General features: G+C 40.9%; 1 protein-coding gene across 1 annotated transcript in view; it reads left to right on the forward strand.

Annotated features, from left to right (window-relative positions):
* LRRC1 (leucine rich repeat containing 1) overlaps nucleotides 1–18,531 on the forward strand; it is a 124,178-nt gene that overhangs the window by 48,988 nt on the left and 56,659 nt on the right. The window lies entirely within an intron of this gene.

The raw sequence follows: 18,531 nt of genomic DNA on the forward strand, positions 1-18,531 counted from the left end.
ACCACGAGTGTGGTAGCAGCCGGTTTCTACCATGCAGACTTCAGACCTGCCACAGGCGACCATTGTTCTCTCTGCTCTCACTGCCGAATTTGGGCCCACGTTTAGTGCTCTGTTTCGCCTGCTGCTCCAGTGGCTGGACTTAATATTACAGTGGGTGAGTTTTCTTGTCACCGTCGCTGTTCAAATATTACAGGAGACGTCCGGGGGAGGGAAGCCCCCCATGTCCCCCTCTACTTTATGGCTGGAGAGCCAGACTCTTCCAGCCAGAGCCTGCTTTCTTCCTTTTCCCATTGTCTTTTCATGAGCCTGGTCTCTGTCTGAACTTTCACCTTCTCTTTTATTAGGAAGAAGGGTTAATATAGAAAAAATGTAACTGCCTTTTACTCACGTTTTAATTCCAGATAATAATAATTATTTTTAAAGTGGAGGTGGAAAGAAATTGGGCTTCTGGGATGTTTTCTAATCACCTTTCCATGCTACAAACGGTTTTTTTCAGGAAGCATTGTTTAAATATGAAGATGGGTAGAAACCATTTTAAACACTGAAAAAGTTGGAATAAACTTTACGAATGGATCCTTCTCCTCTTTTTTGGACTATAGAGAAACATCAGTGATAAATAAGCAAATAAATCTGAAAATCCATTACAGTTTAGTGTTACAGATTGTTAAATCAGAAGGGCAATTCTTACAATAATGCCTTTGCTCAGAATGTTTTTGGAACTCTTTCGGGATTTGCAGTGTATTATTTTGCATATCCTCAGACCAATAGTTTCACTTTTTAGAATGGATTGGTTTTTAAAAACAGCCAAACATTATTTAATGCCAACTTAGGTAAATAAACCAAGACGCTGACGATCTTATGTTACTCCAAATCTGCTTCAGACAGCAGTTTCAGAAGGGTTCCATAAAAATTTTAATCAATGGAAACAACTCTGAAAAACATGTATTAACTACCATGTTGGCTACTCCAAAGGGCAGGCACACCTTTAAATGTATTTTCCAGTACATCTGTTCTAAAGATACAAGGACAGGGCTTAGAACTTCATGCCCACATCTTCTATCTAAGAGTCCATTGTAGCTGCAGACAAAGTTTTAGAGTTTCTCTTTCAGTATTAGCTGCCTTAAAAAAAAAAATCGAAACTTGCTTCTAAATTATACATAAACCAATATGGAGATAGGCTGCGCATGATTCCACTGGGTGGAATCAAGTCTGACTATCATATTTTTATATTCAGATAATCTACAGAAATTAAACCTTTGATGTTACAGATCCCTTTTGTTGAGCATATTTAACACTTTTTGCTTGTTTTTTTTTTTTTTTTTTTACCATTCCCCCAAATATCTGAGTCCTTTTAGCTGTCACCTGGAGTGGTCTCTCTAGGTTGCCTGCCTTGTACTTGTTTTGCCAGAATGTATAGAAGAATAAACTATTGTTATTTATTATATTTAATTTCCTGTTACCAGAAAAGTTGTGACTGGATTGAGTAAGTTGTAGGTTTATATAGCTTTCTTTCTCTCTTGCTTTTTTTTTGTTGTTGTTGTTTTTTAGTTAGCAGGTTTGTAATAGAGACAGTAACCTCTGAGTTTGAGAACACCACCTCTGAATATATTTTTTAGGTCACCAAGCCCTTCAGTTAGTCCTAGGTTCTCTAAATGCTTTGTCTATTTTAAGTAGCTCCTTATCTTCCTCCTCTGCCCTCCCCACTTCATTCATTCACTCAGTGTTTACATGCTATGCTCTACGAAAGTTAGATGTTGAATTTGTCAGAACAAGGGTGTTTTTACACAGAACCCATTAAGTTAGAGAAGCAAAAATAATTGCGGGTTTCTCCTGAAAGAAAACAAAACCCCAGCCTGTGGGATGACAGTTTCTGCTCACTTTTTAATTAGGCAATTTATGTAGGTATCGGTCTGACAGTTTCCAGCTCTAAAAGTGACTGATAATGAGCGGCCATTTTGCTTCGTTTTGTTTTTGAGGGCACCTGTCTTGTCGTGTGAATCTGGCTTGAGCCAAGTGATGCTGAGCCTCCAGGCAGCAGAAGGCTGGATGGCATCTCTTTGTCAGGGTCGTGCCTGCAACTTGCTGCGGTGACTGCAAACAGTGCTCTGAGCTTGGAAAGGGCTGAGGGAGCCGAGAAAGGAAGAGTGAATGAGGAGCAGTAGCAAGTAGCAATGCAACTTGAGGATTATACATAGAAATGAGTCGATTTTTAAACGAGCTTTATAAGTGCCGAATAAATCCTCAATCTAACATATCTTCTCAGAGCTAATACTGAGTTATGATTGGGAATTCTTTTTCAGTTTGAAAAAGCCTTGCACCCTGGCGTTTTTTTCCCTAATGCTTACGGTTATCAACTCGAGCCCATAATTATTATTTTTTTACTTCAAGGAAAATTTATTGAGCACCTACTATATTTGCGGATGGCTCTTTGCTGATTTCTTCTATCCCTTAAGGAGGTAAATCTACAGGCACAACAGACATACGTAAGGAACTGCACGCTGACGACTGTTACACTATTATATAAAGACGGTGCTCACGGCACACAGAGAGGTGTCAGTAACTGAAAGTGAAGCTTGAAGGAGGAATGGGGCACTTTTGGTTTGAAGTTGAAACCAGACAGTCTTTAAAAATTCTCATACTTCATGGGGCCGTCCCGGTGGCGTAGTGGTTAGGTTTGTGCGCTCCGCTGCGGCAGCCTGGGCTTTCCAGGTTCGGATCCCAGGCGTGCACCCATGCACTGCTCGTCAAGCCGTGCTGTGGTGGCATCCCGTATAAAGTAGGGGAAGGTGGGCACGGATGTTAGCCCAGGGCTGGTCTTCCTCAGCAAAAGGAGGAGGATTGGCAATAGATGTTAGCTCAGCACTAATCTTCCCCACAAAAAAAAGAAAGAAAGAAAGAAAAAAATTCTCATACTTTAGTTGCGAATTTGGAGAGAGTTAATGAGTGGATTCCTCAGCTGAGTGTCATTGTTGTTTGTTGGGAATGTTTTCAAACGTTTGTTATAGATTTACAGACTCAGCAGTATCATTGAAAATGCAAATGTCTCAGTGCTTGTCTGTTAGATAGTCACTGAAAATTTTAAGATTCATCAAACATCAAAGCAGCAGCACCCAGTACATCAGGATAAGACCTAAAAGTGTGTGAGTGGTCATGGGATTCTTTCTCTCTTTGTTGTGTAGCTGATTACTGTGTTGTAAAGGATTTGTTCTGCCGGGTGAAATGCTAAGCTCTGTGCATTAGTCAAGATAGACAAACTATTGATCAAAAAATGCCAAAATCTCAAGAGCTTAACACAATGAGGAAGTTGATTACTGCTCAACTTATAGTCCAGTATGCGTGTGTTTGTTGGGGGTGGCGGGGAGGTGGGTGGTGAGAGGCTCTGCTCTGTACAGTCAGGGATCCAGGCTTCTTCCTTCTTCTGATGCTGCATCTTCATGCAACTAGTGGCCTCCAAGGTTCTCAGGGGAGGAGGAGAAAAGGGGGGATTGTGCCTGGGCAGTTTTTATGGGCCATGCCCAGAAGTGGTGTACATCATTTCCATCCATGTTCTGTTGGCAATTTTATGTTCCCAAGTTAACTGAAAGGAACTGGGAAATGCAGTTAGCCATTTGCCCAAGAAGAGAAACGTCGCTATTGGTAAGCACTAGTATCATCTGCCATGACTGGCATTTAATTGAATTCTGGAATTATATGATTTTATGCCACTAATCACATGCAGGCCTAGTGTACACACACACGATTCTGTTGCACTGTCGCAACCTTCCAGTGACTGACACATTTATAGGAAATTCAGATGCATGCCCAAAGAGGACAGGGTAGCCTTCCTTCTCACATCTACATAAAAATGTATCAACCCGGGCATAGATGAACAAGATTGATGGTCACTGATGCTAATAGTTAGCATAAAACCTATGCAAGTATGCACAATGTTTTCCAATTTGAATTTTTTGGAAAATATTTTAAAATATATTTTGAAAATTAGAGTTTTATGTTTGAGGAATGTTTGAAGCACTTGCTGTAGGCAATATGGGGTCATTAAAGGTTTTCAAGCCAGGGATCACCATCTTGGACAAGTTACTTAACCTCTCTGTGCCTCAGTTGCTTCACTTGTAAAATGGAGATTATAAGAGCACCTACATCATGGAGGTATTGTGACTCTTAAGAGGCTGTGTATGTAAGGTGCTTAGAACAGTGCCTTGTACATAATGAACACTCGGCACTAGTGGATGTAATTAATCCTGTCATTGACTTGCATTTTGGGTCTTGAAGATCTGAACTAGGATTGTGAGGGTAAGAACACTGGGCAGGAGTTAGGACACAGCAGGTTTGAAGGATAGAGTGATACAGGTGAGGGCGGTTTCTCCCTGAGGTGATGTGTGGACGCTGTGTACCATGTGCCAGGCACTGTGCTGTTTCATCACACCGGTATTTCATCTAATCCACACACTAATCCTGTGAGAGGGGTAGAAGCATCTCAGGATGACTGATGAGGAAACTGAGGCTTGAAGAAGTTGTGATGTGCCCCCAAATTATACGTCTAGTTAATGGTGGAACTGAAATAAGAAACCCAGAAGAGTGGCATTTTTAATTATTTTTGGAGCATGTGGAAGGTGATACAGGTAGTAGGGCTGATAGTTTTAGATTTTGAAAGAAAGGATGTAGACAATTTTATGCCTAGGTACTCTGAATTTTGAGATAACAACGGGCAAAAGTCATCCTAAGACATTTAAACGTGTAAAAATCTAAATAGTGACTGAATTCAACTACTTGCAGAAGTGGCACACCCTAAGAGATGGTTTGTAGATTTTTTATGGGCAGAAATGGAACGTCATCTAATGAAAGATAGTAGAGCTTTCCCAGTAAGCTCTGATGTAACGCTTCCAAGGTATATGTGCTGTCTTCGCAAAAGATTGATCTGTTGCCAGAAGTGTAGAACAAGGAAAGCCAAAAACTAAGACTGTATGGGGTTTTCCCTTTGAAAGAAAAGTAAAGAGATTAGACAACATGCATGTCTCAGGTCCTTTGGAAGCAGCTGTAGGCCCCTCCTATGGAGATGACTTTGTCATCTCTAATTGTTAATAGTTAAGATCATCTCATGTTCTTTTCTCAGAGTGTGAATATTCACCACGCACTGTGATGGGGCGTTTAATTCTCCATATGAACACTGAGGAGAGGTGATACGCTGACATGTTGACATTAGTACCTAGTGCCATTGGCATTCCGATTGATCACTTGGTCCCATATGAATTTTCTTAGTGTGGCATACATTTTCATAGCTCTGTCTTCTCTGAGCAAACTGTCACTGACCTGGCAACTCATGACGCTCACCTAATTAACCCACCGAGGTCCATCTCACCCATGGTATATGGCATGAAGCTCTGCCCGGAGCAGCCAGCGAGATTCCCTCTTTGAAATTCTTCTTTGCAACATAGAGTAGCGCCAGTTTAGCAGGTTTCCTTTTTTTCTTGCTATAGATAAAGTGAATTATATTTGACCTGTCTCTGAGAAGACCAGGAGGAACACCTTTCTCTGAGAAGGGTAGAGAAACGAATTATTAAGATTATTTAATTTCCAGCTTTTTTTTTTTAATTTTTTTATTGATGTTTTAATAGTTTATAACATTGTGAAATTTTGGGTTGTACGTTTTTGTTTGTCCATCACCATATATATGTCTCCCTTCACCCCTTGTACCCACCCCCTACCCTCATTGCCCCTGGTAACCACAATACAGTTTTCTCTGTCCATGTGTTGGTTTATATTCCACATATGAGTGAGATCATACAGTGTTTGTCTTTCTCTTTCTGGCTTATTTCTCTTAACATAATACCCTCCAGGCCCATCCATATTGTTGCAAATGGGACTATTTTGTCTTTTTTTATAGCTGAGTAGTATTCCATTGTATATATATACCACATCTTCTTGATCCAGTCATCAGTCAAGGGACATTTAGGTTGCTTCCACTTCTTGGCTATAGTGAATAATGCTGCAATGAACATAGGGGTGCATAAGCCTCTTTGGATTGTTGATTTCAGGTTCGTTGGATAGATTCCCAGTAGTGGGATGGCTGGATCATAGGGCATCTCTATTTTTAATTCTTTGAGGAATCTCCATACTGTTTTCCATAGAGGCTGCACCAATTTGCATTCCCACCAGCTGTGTATGAGGGTTCCGGTTTCTCCACATCCTCTCCAACATTTGTTGTTTTTTGTCTTGGTGATTATAGCCATTCTAACAGGCGTGAGGTGATATCTTAGTGTTGTTTTGATTTGCATTTCCCTGATGATTAGTGATGTTGAACATCTTTTCATGTGCCTATTGGCCATCTGTATATCTTCTTTGGAGAAGTGTCTCTTCGTTTCCTCTGCCCATTTTTCGATCGGGTTGTTTGTTTTTTTGTTGTTCAGTTGTGTGAGTTCTTTATATATTATGGAGATTAACCCCTTGTCAGATATATGTTTTGTAAATATTTTCTCCCAGCTGGAGGGTTGTCTGTTCATCTTGATTCTGGTTTCGTTTGTCTTGTAGAAGCTCTTTAATCTGATAAAGTCCCACTTGCTTATTTTTTCTTTAGTTTCCCTAGTCTGGGTAGGCATGTCATCCGAAAAGATTCCTTTAAAACCAATGTCAAATAGTGTGTTGCCTATATTTTCTTCTATGAGTTTTATAGTTTCAGGTCTCACCTTCAGGTCTTTGATCCATTTTGAGTTAATTTTTGTGAATGGCGATAGCAGATGGTCCACTTTCATTCTTTTGCATGTGGCTGTCCAGTTTTCCCAACACCATTTATTGAAGAGACTTTCCTTTCTCCATTGTATGTTCTTAGCTCCTTTGTTGAAAATTAGCTGTCCGTATGTGTGTGGTTTTATTTCTGGGCTTTCAATTCTGTTCCATTGATCTGTGTCTCTATTTTTGTACCAGTACCGTGCTGTTTTGATTGCTTTGTAGTATGTTTTGAAGTCAGGGATTGTGATGCCTCCAGCTTTGTTCTTTTTTCTTAGGATTGCTTTAGCTACTCGGGGTCTTTTGTTGCCCCATGTGAATTTTAGTATTCTTTCTTCTATTTTCGTGAAGAATGTCATTGGGATTCTGATTGGGATTGCATTGAATCTGTAGATTGCTTTAGGTAATATAGACATTTTAACTATGTTTATTCTTCCAACCCATGTGCATAGGATGTCTTTCCATTTCTTTATGTCATCATCGATTTCTTTCAATAATGTCTTGTAGTTTTCATTGCATAGGTCTTTCACCTCCTTGATAAGATTTATTCCTAGATATTTTATTCTTTTTGATGCAATTGTAAATGGTATTATCTTTTTGAGGTCTCTTTCTGTTAGTTCGTTTTTAGCTTACAGAAATGAAACTGATTTTTGTAGGTTGATTTTGTACCCTGTGACTTTGCTGTAGTTGCTGATTATTTCTGATAGTTTTCCAACGGATTCTTTAGGGTTTTCTATATATAAAATCATGTCATCTGCAAATAGTGAGAGTTTCACTTCTTCATCGCCTGTTTGGATTCCTTTTATTCCTTTCTCTTGCCTAACTGCTCTGGCCACAACCTCCAGTACTATGTTGAATAGGAGTGGTAAGAGTGGGCAGCCCTGCCTCGTTGCTGTTCTCAGAGGAATGGCTTTCAGTCTTTCCCCGTTGAGTATGATGTTGGCTGTGGGTTTGTCATAAATAACCTTTATTATGTTGAGGTACTTTCCTTCTATACCCATTTTGTTGAGAGTTTTTATCATAAATGGATGTTATATCTTGTCAAATGCCTTCTCTGCATTTATTGAGATGTGGTTTTTATTCTTTGTTTTGTTGATGTGATGTATCACGTTGATTGATTTGCGGATGTTGAACCATCCCTGCATCCCTGGTATAAATCCCACTTGATCATGGTGTATGATCTTTTTAATGTATTGCTGTATTTGGTTTGCCAATATTTTGTTGAGGATTTTTGCATCTATGTTCATCAGCGATATTGGCCTGTAATTTTCCTTCTTTGTATTGTCTTTGGCTTTGGTATCGAGGTGATGTTGGCCTCATAGAATGATTTAGGAAATGTTCCATCTTCCTCTATTTTTTGGAATAGCTTGAGAAGGATGGGTATTAAATCTTCTTTGAATGTTTAGTAAAATTCACTGGAGAAGCCATCTGGTCCTGGACTTTTATTTTTTGGGAGGTTTTTGATTACTATTTCAATCTCTTTCCTTGTGATTGGTCTATTCAGATTCTCCATTTCTTCTTGGTTCAGTTTTGGGAGGTTGTATGAGTCTAAGAATTTATCCATTTCTTCTAGATTGTCCAATTTGTTGGCATATAATTTCTCATAGTATTCTCTTATAATCCTCTGTATTTCCGTGGTATCCATTGTAATTTCTCCTCTTTCATTTCTAATTTTATTTACTTGAGCCTTTTCTCTTTTTTTCTTAGTAAGTCTGGCTAAGGGTTTGTCAATTTTGTTTATCTTCTCAAAGAACCAACTCTTTGTGTCATTAATCCTTTCTACTGTTTTTTTGGTCTCAGTTTCATTTATTTCTGCTCTGATTTTTATTATTTCTCTCCTTCTGCTGACTTTGGGCTTTGTTCTTCTTTTTCTAGTTCTGTTAGGTGTAATTTAAGGTTGCTTATTTGGGCTTTTTCTTGTTTGTTAAGGTGGGCTTGTATCACTATGAGTTTCTCTCTCAGGACCACTTTTGCTGCATCCCATATGGTTTGGTATGGCATATTTTCATTTTCATTTTTTTACAGATAGTTTTTGATTTCTCCTTTAATTTCATCAATGATCTATTGGTTGTTCAGTAGCCTGTTGTTTAATCTCCACATTTTTGTCACTTTCCCAGTTTTTTTTTCGTGGTTGATTTCCAGTTTCATAGCGTTATGGTCTGAAAAGATGCTTGTTATGATTTCAATCTTCTTAAATTTATTGATGCTTGCTTTGTTTCCCAACATATGGTCTATCCTTGAGAATGTTCCATGCGCACTTGAGAAGAATGTGTAGTCAGATGTTTTGGGATGCAATGCTCTGTATATGTCTACTAGGTCCGTCTCGTCCAGTTTTTCATTTAATTCTACTATTTCTTTATTGACTTTTTGTCTGGATGATCTGTCCATTGATGTAAGTGGGGTATTAAGATCCCCTCCTATTATTGTGTTGTTGTTAATGTCTCCTTTTAGGTTTGTTAATAGTTGCTTTATGTACAGTGGTGCTCCTATGTTGGGTGCATATATATTTATCAGTGATATGTCTCCTTGGTGGAGTGTCCCTTTTATCATTATAGATTTCCCTTCTTTGTCTCTCTTAACCTGTTTTATCTTGAAGTCTACTTTGTCTGATATGAGTATGGCAACACCTGCTTTCTTTTGTTTGCCATTAGCTTGGAGTATTGTCTTCCATCCTTTCACTCTGAGCCTGTGCTTGTCTTTAGAGCTGAGATGTGTTTCCTGGAGGCAGCATATTGTTGGGTCTTGCTTTTTAATCCATCCTGCCACTCTGTATCTTTTGATTGGAGAGTTCAATCCATTTACATTTAGGGTAATTATTGATATATGAGGGCTTAATGTTGCTGTTTTGTCACTCATTTTCCGGTTCTTTTGCATTTCCTTTGTTTCTTGTCTCGTTTGTTTTGGACTGCCAATTCAGTTTGGTTGTTCTGTCTTATCACTCTTTTAGTTTTCTCTTTGTTTGTCATATGTGATTTTGTTTTGATTATTTGTTTAGTGGTTACCTTGAGGTTTGTATAAAAAATCTTGTGTATGAGATAGTCCATTATCTGATGGCCTCTTATTTCCTTATACTAAGTCAATTCAATCACTTTCCTCTTCCCCTTCTAAGTTGTTCTTGTTATACCTTATTCTATCTTGTGTTGTGGGTGTGTGTTTACAGTGATGAGGTTATATTTATTTTTGGTGAATTCCTTCCTTTGATCTTTGATTTTGGTATTTAAGTTGTTGCTAACCTATTCCGGTAAAGATCTACTATTTTTCTGATTTTGTTTACCTGTTTTTCTCCTTGCTCCAAGCTTTGTATTCCCTTTCTTTTCTTTTTTTCAGGCCTGAGGGCCTTCTTGAGTATTTCTTCTAGTGGGGGTCTCGTGGCCATGAACTCCCTTAGCTTTTGTTTATCTGGGGAAGTTACTATTTCTCCATCATATTTGAAAGATATTTTTGCTGGATAGAGTGTTCTTGGCTGAAAGTTTTTGTCTTTCAGTATTTTGAATATATCATTCCAGTCTCTCCTAGCCAGTAAAGTTTCTGTTGAGACATCCGCTGAGAGCCTGATGGGAGTTCCTTCCAGCTTATTTTTTAAAGCACATGTTCATTGTGGAGAACTAAATTATTGAAAGACCAAGAGAACGGTATGACTCTTTATCATAAGAATATGTATTGGGTGCTTGTTGTGTACCAGCTATGAAGCTAAGTGAACACTTGATGTGTATTATCTCATTTAATCCTCAAGCTTGCTCCGAGAAGTAAGCTTGCACCCTCTTTTTAAAGATGAGACAACTGAGTCTCAGGTTAAAAACTGTCCTTGGTCGCAGGGGCCAGTGAGTAGTAGAGCTGGTATTTGACCCCAAGTTTGTTAGACTCCAAAACCACAATTCTGTCTCCCCAGTATAAAAATTTTACATTCTACTACCCGGAAATAGTCATCATTAATGTTTTTATGTATTTTATTTATCTGTTTTTCCTTTTCATTACTTGTTTCACAAAATTGGGATTTTACAGCACATAGATATTTCTGTCTTGCTTTTATTCACTTAACGTAGGTTGTGGACATTTTCCATACTATTAAACACTTAAAGTGTTTTAACAAGACAGATTAATCAATAACTCTTTCCTTTTCATCTTTCCGGAGAAAATATGATCTGATCTGTGACTTTAATACCAACAGGAAGCTATAGGTATCAAAGTTGTGTTGGTGGAGGATAAAAACCGACAAGACAGGGGAATTTCCAGAAGGATGTGATAGGTTAAAAGCCATCCAGACAGAGTGAAGAAAGAGGTGAGTAAGCAGTTTAGAAGTCTCTACCTGATTTAGGATTCTTGTGTTGATATAAGTCAGGGAGGTGCAACTACCCCTTAGGGCCATGTGGATACAGAGGTACATATGGAAAGAATGTGGGCAGAAGCAGACCAAGCATAAATCCTCACCTGATTTTAAGGTACACTGAAGCAATCAGTTCTCCGTTTACCTAACATATATTTTGTTTGTGAATGTGCTCAGTGAAAGTACCATTACACATTAATAGTTGATGTCTTGAAGTATTTAACTTTGTTGTTCAACCTTTGTTTGATGGTGTTGCAAGTTGAATAGGCCTTCTTCTGTGCAGCAGGCCTGATGAATGTTGGGTCAAGATGAACAAGTGGCTTTGAGCAAATTAGACAAAAGTGGGAGGAACAAGTGCTGGTAAGTTGATACGCATCCAAAACAAAAGGGAGCCCAGAGCTGGGGGGAACTGGAGTAACACCAGAGTGGGGAGGGGACTGGGCTCTGTCGGCAAACCTAAGTTGAGGAGACAGGAAGCACCTAAGGGAACTGAGTGGGTCACTGGCGTTCCTCACTTCCTCATCTAACGCCGACTGTGCTGTCTGATGGGACACAGCATGGCAAGGGCCTGGACCAATTTGAAGTTAGCCGTAGTTGAGTCAAATGCACAGAAAGGTGCTTTATCGCAATCACAGGGAACACCTCTGTTTCACCCCTACTCACCCCATGCCTCCCTACTTTTTAGATCTTCACTCTGTTCAGGGGCTTTGCACATTGGTGATTAGAGAGAAAAGGTAACTACTGCTGTTCCTCTACGTCAAGGCCCCTGACTTTGGCTTTTGTCATGGACTGGTCAGCCTTCAGATTTGACCAGTTGGAGCATGGCAAAGAGATCTGCTCCCTGTGGCTCACTGGCATTTTCTGAGCAGAGGTTTTGGTCTTCTGGAGCCCTTTCCTCCTGCCAGTTGAATTTATTTCTATCTCTAAAATCCCTCTTCGCTGTGCTAGCAGCTGTTCTGAACCTCCTTGGGATCCAAATAGGAAGAGAGAAACTCAAAGAAATGTTCTAAATAAAAGCAGCATATTTCATTATGAAAAGCACAACAAAGCACTAGTGAACATATGTTTCACTGAGATAAGAGTCACAGAAGCAGGAACAGAGTTTTAGAATGAGTTTTATTCATTTCTTGAATATTTAACCAGCACCAGGCATTTGAGTTCTCTGCTAGGAGCTAGAGAGAGCAAGTTAGTTTAGTAATGGCTCTCAAGGGATTTAGGGGGCAAGGGTGGAAGGACCATGTCCATCTGTGACGACAGGACAGTACAGAAAGTTCTGTCTCGGGTATGCCTGAAGGAGCCCAGGGAGCGGGGTCTGCATCACTCCTGGGGAAGGGAGGAGTATTAAGAAAGCTTCCTGGGAAAGATGACATGTACCCAAGCTCTGAGGAACAGGTAGCAGGTAGAGACAAAGAAGGACATTTCTCGGTACATGAAATAGCATGAGAGTGAGTTGGAAGGGTTGAAATAGCATAATGAATTTGGGAAATGGAAGATATTACTGGAGTGTGTGGCAAGAGATGAAGCTAGAGAGAGATTGATGGCAGCGAGGTCATGAAGGGACTGTGTGCTTGGCTAATGAATGTTTTCTTGAAAGCCATGGGGAGCTACGAAAGTGTTTCAGCAGGGAAGTGGCTCATGTTCCACCGTGGCACTAGCAGGGAGCATGGAGTTGATTGAGGGGAGCATGGATGCAAGAGGCCAGGCATCCATGTTGGGGGTGGAAAGACGGGAGAGGGGATCAGGAGAAAAGGAGATGCCGGACCAGGCATGAGGGTGACTAGTGGGAAGCTTGCTGGATGTGGGGGGGTGGGGAGGAGGGCGAGGGAGAGGTCTGGGTCTGGCTTAAACTCCCACTTCCCACCACAGGAAAGATGGAGACACTGAAGAAAGGATCAGATCTGAGGCTAAAAGATGAGTTTATTTGTGGGATGTGGAGGGTGAGATGCCTTGGGGATATCTAAATGGAGATATTCAGTAGGCAGCTGAATATAAGGGTCTGAGGCTCAGGGGGGATATTTTAGCAGGAGATAAAAGTTTGAAAGTCATCCATGTGTAGGTGATGGTTGAAGCCACAGGTATGAATGAGGTCACGCAAGGAGGGTGAGAAGATATGGAGTTGGAAGGGCACATGAGCATGCAGAATATCGCCGTTTAAGGGAAAGCAGAGGAAGAGGGGCTCTTATAAGATACTGAGAAGGAACAGCAGGAGGATTTGTCAGCAGCATTGACTGGTATTGTAGAAGAGGCCAGGCAAGAGAAAGCAGGGGAGTATCACATCACATTAAACATCATAGAAGTGATTGATCCTGTAGGCTGGAGCTATAGCTTGCAGATTAACGGATGAAGTCATTGTCATGGATGAAACTGTCCAGGCACAGGCTGTAGAAATGCAGGACCTTTGGGGGCACCATCATTAAAAAACTGATGAAAAGAAACTTGAGAAAGAGACTGGGAAGGAGCAGGCAGAGAAACAGCAGACTCACAAGAGCTTAACCGTGTAACCAAAAGCAGGAAGCACATCCGGGAAGGCTGTAGGTGAAGTGGAGCGGAATGGTCAATCAACGTGCACTGAGAAGTTTCCATTAGATTTGGCATCTGGGAGGTCATCTGTGATGGCAAAAGCAATGTCAAAAGTGGTTTACAGCACACATTGCTTGTTGTTTTATGCTTTTGTCTTGACTCGCTTTGAGACATCAGAGGAAGGCTTGAGAAACACCAGCAATCACCATTTCCTGGAGGAAACAGCAGCGATCACTGTTTCCTGCTGGATCTGCCAGTTCTAAGGGTGTGAGCGATCGTGATGGTAGTGTATGTCTTGGACAGCTAACCATGATACAATTAATGGAGGAATTTCATAACTCTCTGGTTGTAACGTGTATGTGTTTGGTCAGTGTCTGGCGTGGGAATGAGCCATCCAGGCATTGCTGCTGCCACAGAGAGGCAGACCCAGAAGGCAAAAGGTGGAGGTAACCAGTCACCAATATTCTTTTTCGGGAGTCTGGTCATTAGCTATGGTTGGGACCAGTGTGGACTCTGGACATTTTAAGCCTGGTTCTTCCATTTTAAGTGCTGAGGACCACAGACAGGTAATGTTTCCTTCTTCTAAGACGCTTTAATAATTGCATTTACCCACTGTGTTTCCAAGTTTATTTCACTTTGTAATTTTTTTAAAAATTATAAAAGCAGTGTATGGTCATTATAAAAACTCAATGGAGGCAAGTGAAGAAAAAGTCAACAACCTGCCCTTCCCACTTCTAGACCCTCCCACCATGTCACACTATATTGGGCTTATTTTTATGGTAGCTGTCTCCCTCACGGGATCATGAGATCATAGTGGGCAAAGATTGTGCCTCTCTTAGTCACCTGTGTCTCCTCACCTTCTGCCACATAGGCGGTGCTTAGATAATTGGATAAATGAACGAATGAATAGGGTGATCTCTTAGGCTTTGCCTTTGAGACCGTTGCTTCCATCCCTTCCATTGTCATTTCAGAGAGAAACTGGGTATGAGAGGAAAGCACTTGTTTTTGTCACTTTTTGATTTGTGGGAGTGCTTATTATATGGATGGTGCAGTGTAACAAGGTACAGGGTCTGCAGCCTCTTTATCCAGCCTAGAGGTGCAGATTTGTTGAATTATGTGAATAATCTATTCATAAGCTGGTAGATGACTGGGAGAGAATAAATCAGAGATGACAGGCTTAGTTAGGTGTGATATTTATAATGCATCTTAAGTTCTTAAAAAGAAACACATTGGAACTTCTACATTAAGTTCCAACAGTCTAGAGACTGTGCATTCTCTGCCTGTCAGGCACTGGGGTGTTATCACAAGTACAGCAGATGGGAGAATTCTGCCCAAGCAATGACAAGCTACAGTCTACTGGGTTCTGGGACCGCCTACATTAGAATCCTTGTTAAAATTGCATATTTCCACCTTGTCCAAGGACTATGCAATCAGTATTTCCAGAGCAGGATCCCTGGAGTCTGCATTTTAATCTACAGGAAGACTCATGTCAGTTTAAAGTGGAGCTAGGAGCTACTTATAGAGGAATGTAACAGAACTGAAACAGTTCCTGACGGGGTCAAGATCCCAAACAGCATTTCGGCCAAAAGGATGTCTTTACAATCTCACCTTTCTTGCCTTCAGCTAAACCCGTAGAATAATGGCTTAAGTGCACAAGATGATTTTTGCCCAGTCCAAAATTCGAGTGTCTATTATAATAACCCAAATTACCCCTCAGCAAAAGCAAACATTTCACCTTCTCTCTCCCCTTTTTGCCCTAAACTTGGCTGGGGGGAGCCTGTGAGGATTGCTTTAGGACATGGATATAGAACCAAACTTGGCTGTAATATATCATCTTCAGAGTGAGATTCCGTTGAGATGCAGAGTATATTTTATACTGGTTCCCAGTCTTGAACTTTCTATAATTCATAGAGACACGATTGGTTCTGCTAGATTTTCTCAAAGCGTTGAGATACGAGAAATACTCATTGTAATTCTAAGAACTCCAAAACGTTCATCCAGTGGCGGCGCGAGAATATATGTGTGTGCCTCCTATGATGAACACTTTAAGGGGATAATACCAATTTTAATGTATAAGTTTTGATGTGTTTCTTTTTAAGAAGTTAAATGCATTATAAATATCATACCTTTTCATCTGTCAGTTGACAACTTAGAATTTTTAAGCCGTTGAGCTCTTTTTCTACAGTATTTCTTTGAACTCTATAGACATGGTCTTGAGCTCTTTTTAGAATACCTTTTACACTCTGTTTTCCGGTTTAACCTTTTTTTTTTTTTTTTTTTTAAGGTTACTTTTGATAAAAAGTGTACTTGTATTACAGATAGAGAATTTCTTAAAAATTGGTTTTATTTACAAATGGGAAGGAGGCGGTTAAAGCAGTCCCCATTTCCATCCTCGTCCCACCTCTTCCCCGTCTTCAGCTAAACAGCAGATGCATTGCTATTTGACCTCTCCTTTGAGGCCAGCAAAGCCTGCAGCGCAGTAGCCTTTCAAGGTCGGCTCTGCTGCAGTCGAAGAGCGGAGCTGTTGTGGAGTAACTGGCAGATAACACCCTAATGGTCAGGGCCTCGTGGACACTGGTGCCTAATCTGGCTGCATTTAGATTCACCTGGGCTAGTTTTTTTTTTTTTTTTAATACTGCCCAAATCCCACCCAGGCTGATTTATTGGAATTTCAGGCAATGGTGGCCCCAGGAGACTGATAGGCAGTCAGGGTTGAGAGCCAATTAAGTTAAATGCCTCGGTATTTCTCAGGGCCTTAAGACCCTCTTGATCGGAATCTCCAGGGGTGCGAGGTTAAAATGCAGATTTCTTCTCCAGGCCCTAGACCTGGTGAATCAGTTGCTGCAGTGGGGCCAGCCCCTTCATCAGGTAAGTGCTCCACGTGATCCTTCTGTAGTCTGCAGTTTGAGCATCCCCGGCTTCTGGGATACTCAGTGGTTTTATTAGACCTGGGTTAGGGATGTGCATTGGAAAAAGCTGGTGAGAGCTGTTGAGAATCAGTGTTCTGGCTGGTTTATCTGGACCCAGTGGCTTCTCTCTGCACTTCTGGAGAACTGTGTCGTTCACTCCTGGCCCTGCACCCTCTTGTCTGTTCTGTGTGTTACCCAGAGAGTGTTTTTAGGAGTCCGAATGACTCGCTGTAGCCTGTGGTCGAGTCTATCAGTCAACAAACACTGTGCATGGTGTAGGGGTGTGAGAGGCGAACACTGAGTTCAGTAGAGTGTTTATCACAGCTGACGAGAATCACAGATTCTAATTGGAAAGATAAAATATACTTAAAAAGATAACAGGAGAGGCAGAGAATCGGACCCATAGAGTTCATGCAAATGAGTGGGCCTGACCACAGCGAGTATTTGTAGCTCAGAGGAGGGAGAGAGTCTTGTGGTCTAGGGAAGCTGGAGAAGACTTGGGGAGAATTGAAGACTTGATTTCTGGACCAAAGCATTCATCCACTGGAAAACTTCATTTCCCTAGAGAATTTTGATGCATAAATACCAGTAGTTGTAATTTTGTCCATATTAAATGGGAATAATTAAAACGAATTGTAATTTTGAGTTCAAATTGAATATTGAAGTAGCTGATGAATACAAATATTGCTTTACTAGTTGCTGTTATCCTGAGGTTTAAGTAGACATTATTCAGAATCATATATTTTGTTTTGGGAGGAAGGTGAGTAAAAAGAGTGCCAAACTTTCCACATTTCCCTCCCCACATTACTCTATACGAAACCTAACATTTACTATTCTGTAATTCTTTTTTACTTTTTGGTTATTTTTTTAAATTTTTTTTATTGTGAATCAGGATCTTGTATCTCAAGACATGTTTGTGTGTATTTAGCCAACGCTGCTGGGGAGGAAAAGCTGAGGCGTAAAGGTTATTTTGATAATTGTGGCTGGAATTAGGTGAAAACCTTCTGGGCTGGGAAAGTGTTTTGCCAGCACAAGTACCAAGACTCTAAAATAAAACTTTGACAAAGGGTCCCTGTGTTCCGCCCTCCCTCCTGCCCCATGCAGAAACTATGTCAGCCTTCCTGCTCTGCATTGTGTCTGTGCCCGTCTTCCCTTCACAAACACTGGAAATGCTGCTTGGGCAGGAATTATGCCCTGGCCTACAAGACTGGCTGCCTCCTGGTGAGTCTGTGGTGGTTGGGATAATATGATAAATGGGATGATGCCTTTGAAAAAAATCTCCACTTAGCATTTATTTTTTTTTTCCTGCACACCCAGAGGAACAGCTGTGGCAGCAAATGCAGACTTGGATCATGCACTCATATTTAGTCTTGTTTGACAATCCCAGATATTTTTAAGCAGGATTGAGTCAGGCAAACAGCAGCACAGCATTCAGACTGTCTTAATCAGCCAGCCTGTTTGGCACACAAGGACCTTGTTTTACCCGAGTAGTAAATAATTCTAAATGAAGCAATATGATGTACGGAGTGTGCCCATAGTCATAACAGGCAGTATTTTACTACAGGCTGTCAGCATCTCTTTGTACATGCTCGCTCTGTTCACTGTTAGTTGTTTATTCCTTGTAGTTTGGATTCTGTCTTTGGCCAGGTCTCCAGTCATGGTTTTTATACATAATAGGATCCTACATCCCATGCCCATGTGAGCCTCCTGTTTTCCTTCCCTCCATGCAGCATTGCCTAGTAGATGCAGTGTTCATCTTTTGCTGAGAATGTTTCATATCGTGGCAAGTCATTTTCTTCTTAAGACCATGGGATTTTGTCATTTGCCTCTGCTGTGGACAGGTGGATCTTGTCCCATGAGCCTGCTCTCAGTTTATGGGCCTTTTGACGCCGTCTGTAGCCTGCTACTCCCAGGCTCCTCTCCTGTCCCTTCCACATAACCCAGGGCTCTGAAGTCTTCCTCTCCAGTTCTCCCCTCAAACCTTACACTGCCCTCCTTGTTGCCTTCTGAACAAAGATGGGAATGAGCTTCCACAGCTTTCTTCCATTCCACTTCTAA

The sequence above is a fragment of the Ceratotherium simum genome, chromosome 13 (genome assembly GCF_057802395.1).
Source record: "Ceratotherium simum simum isolate JZ-2026a chromosome 13, ASM5780239v1, whole genome shotgun sequence".
Lineage (NCBI taxonomy): Eukaryota > Metazoa > Chordata > Mammalia > Perissodactyla > Rhinocerotidae > Ceratotherium > Ceratotherium simum.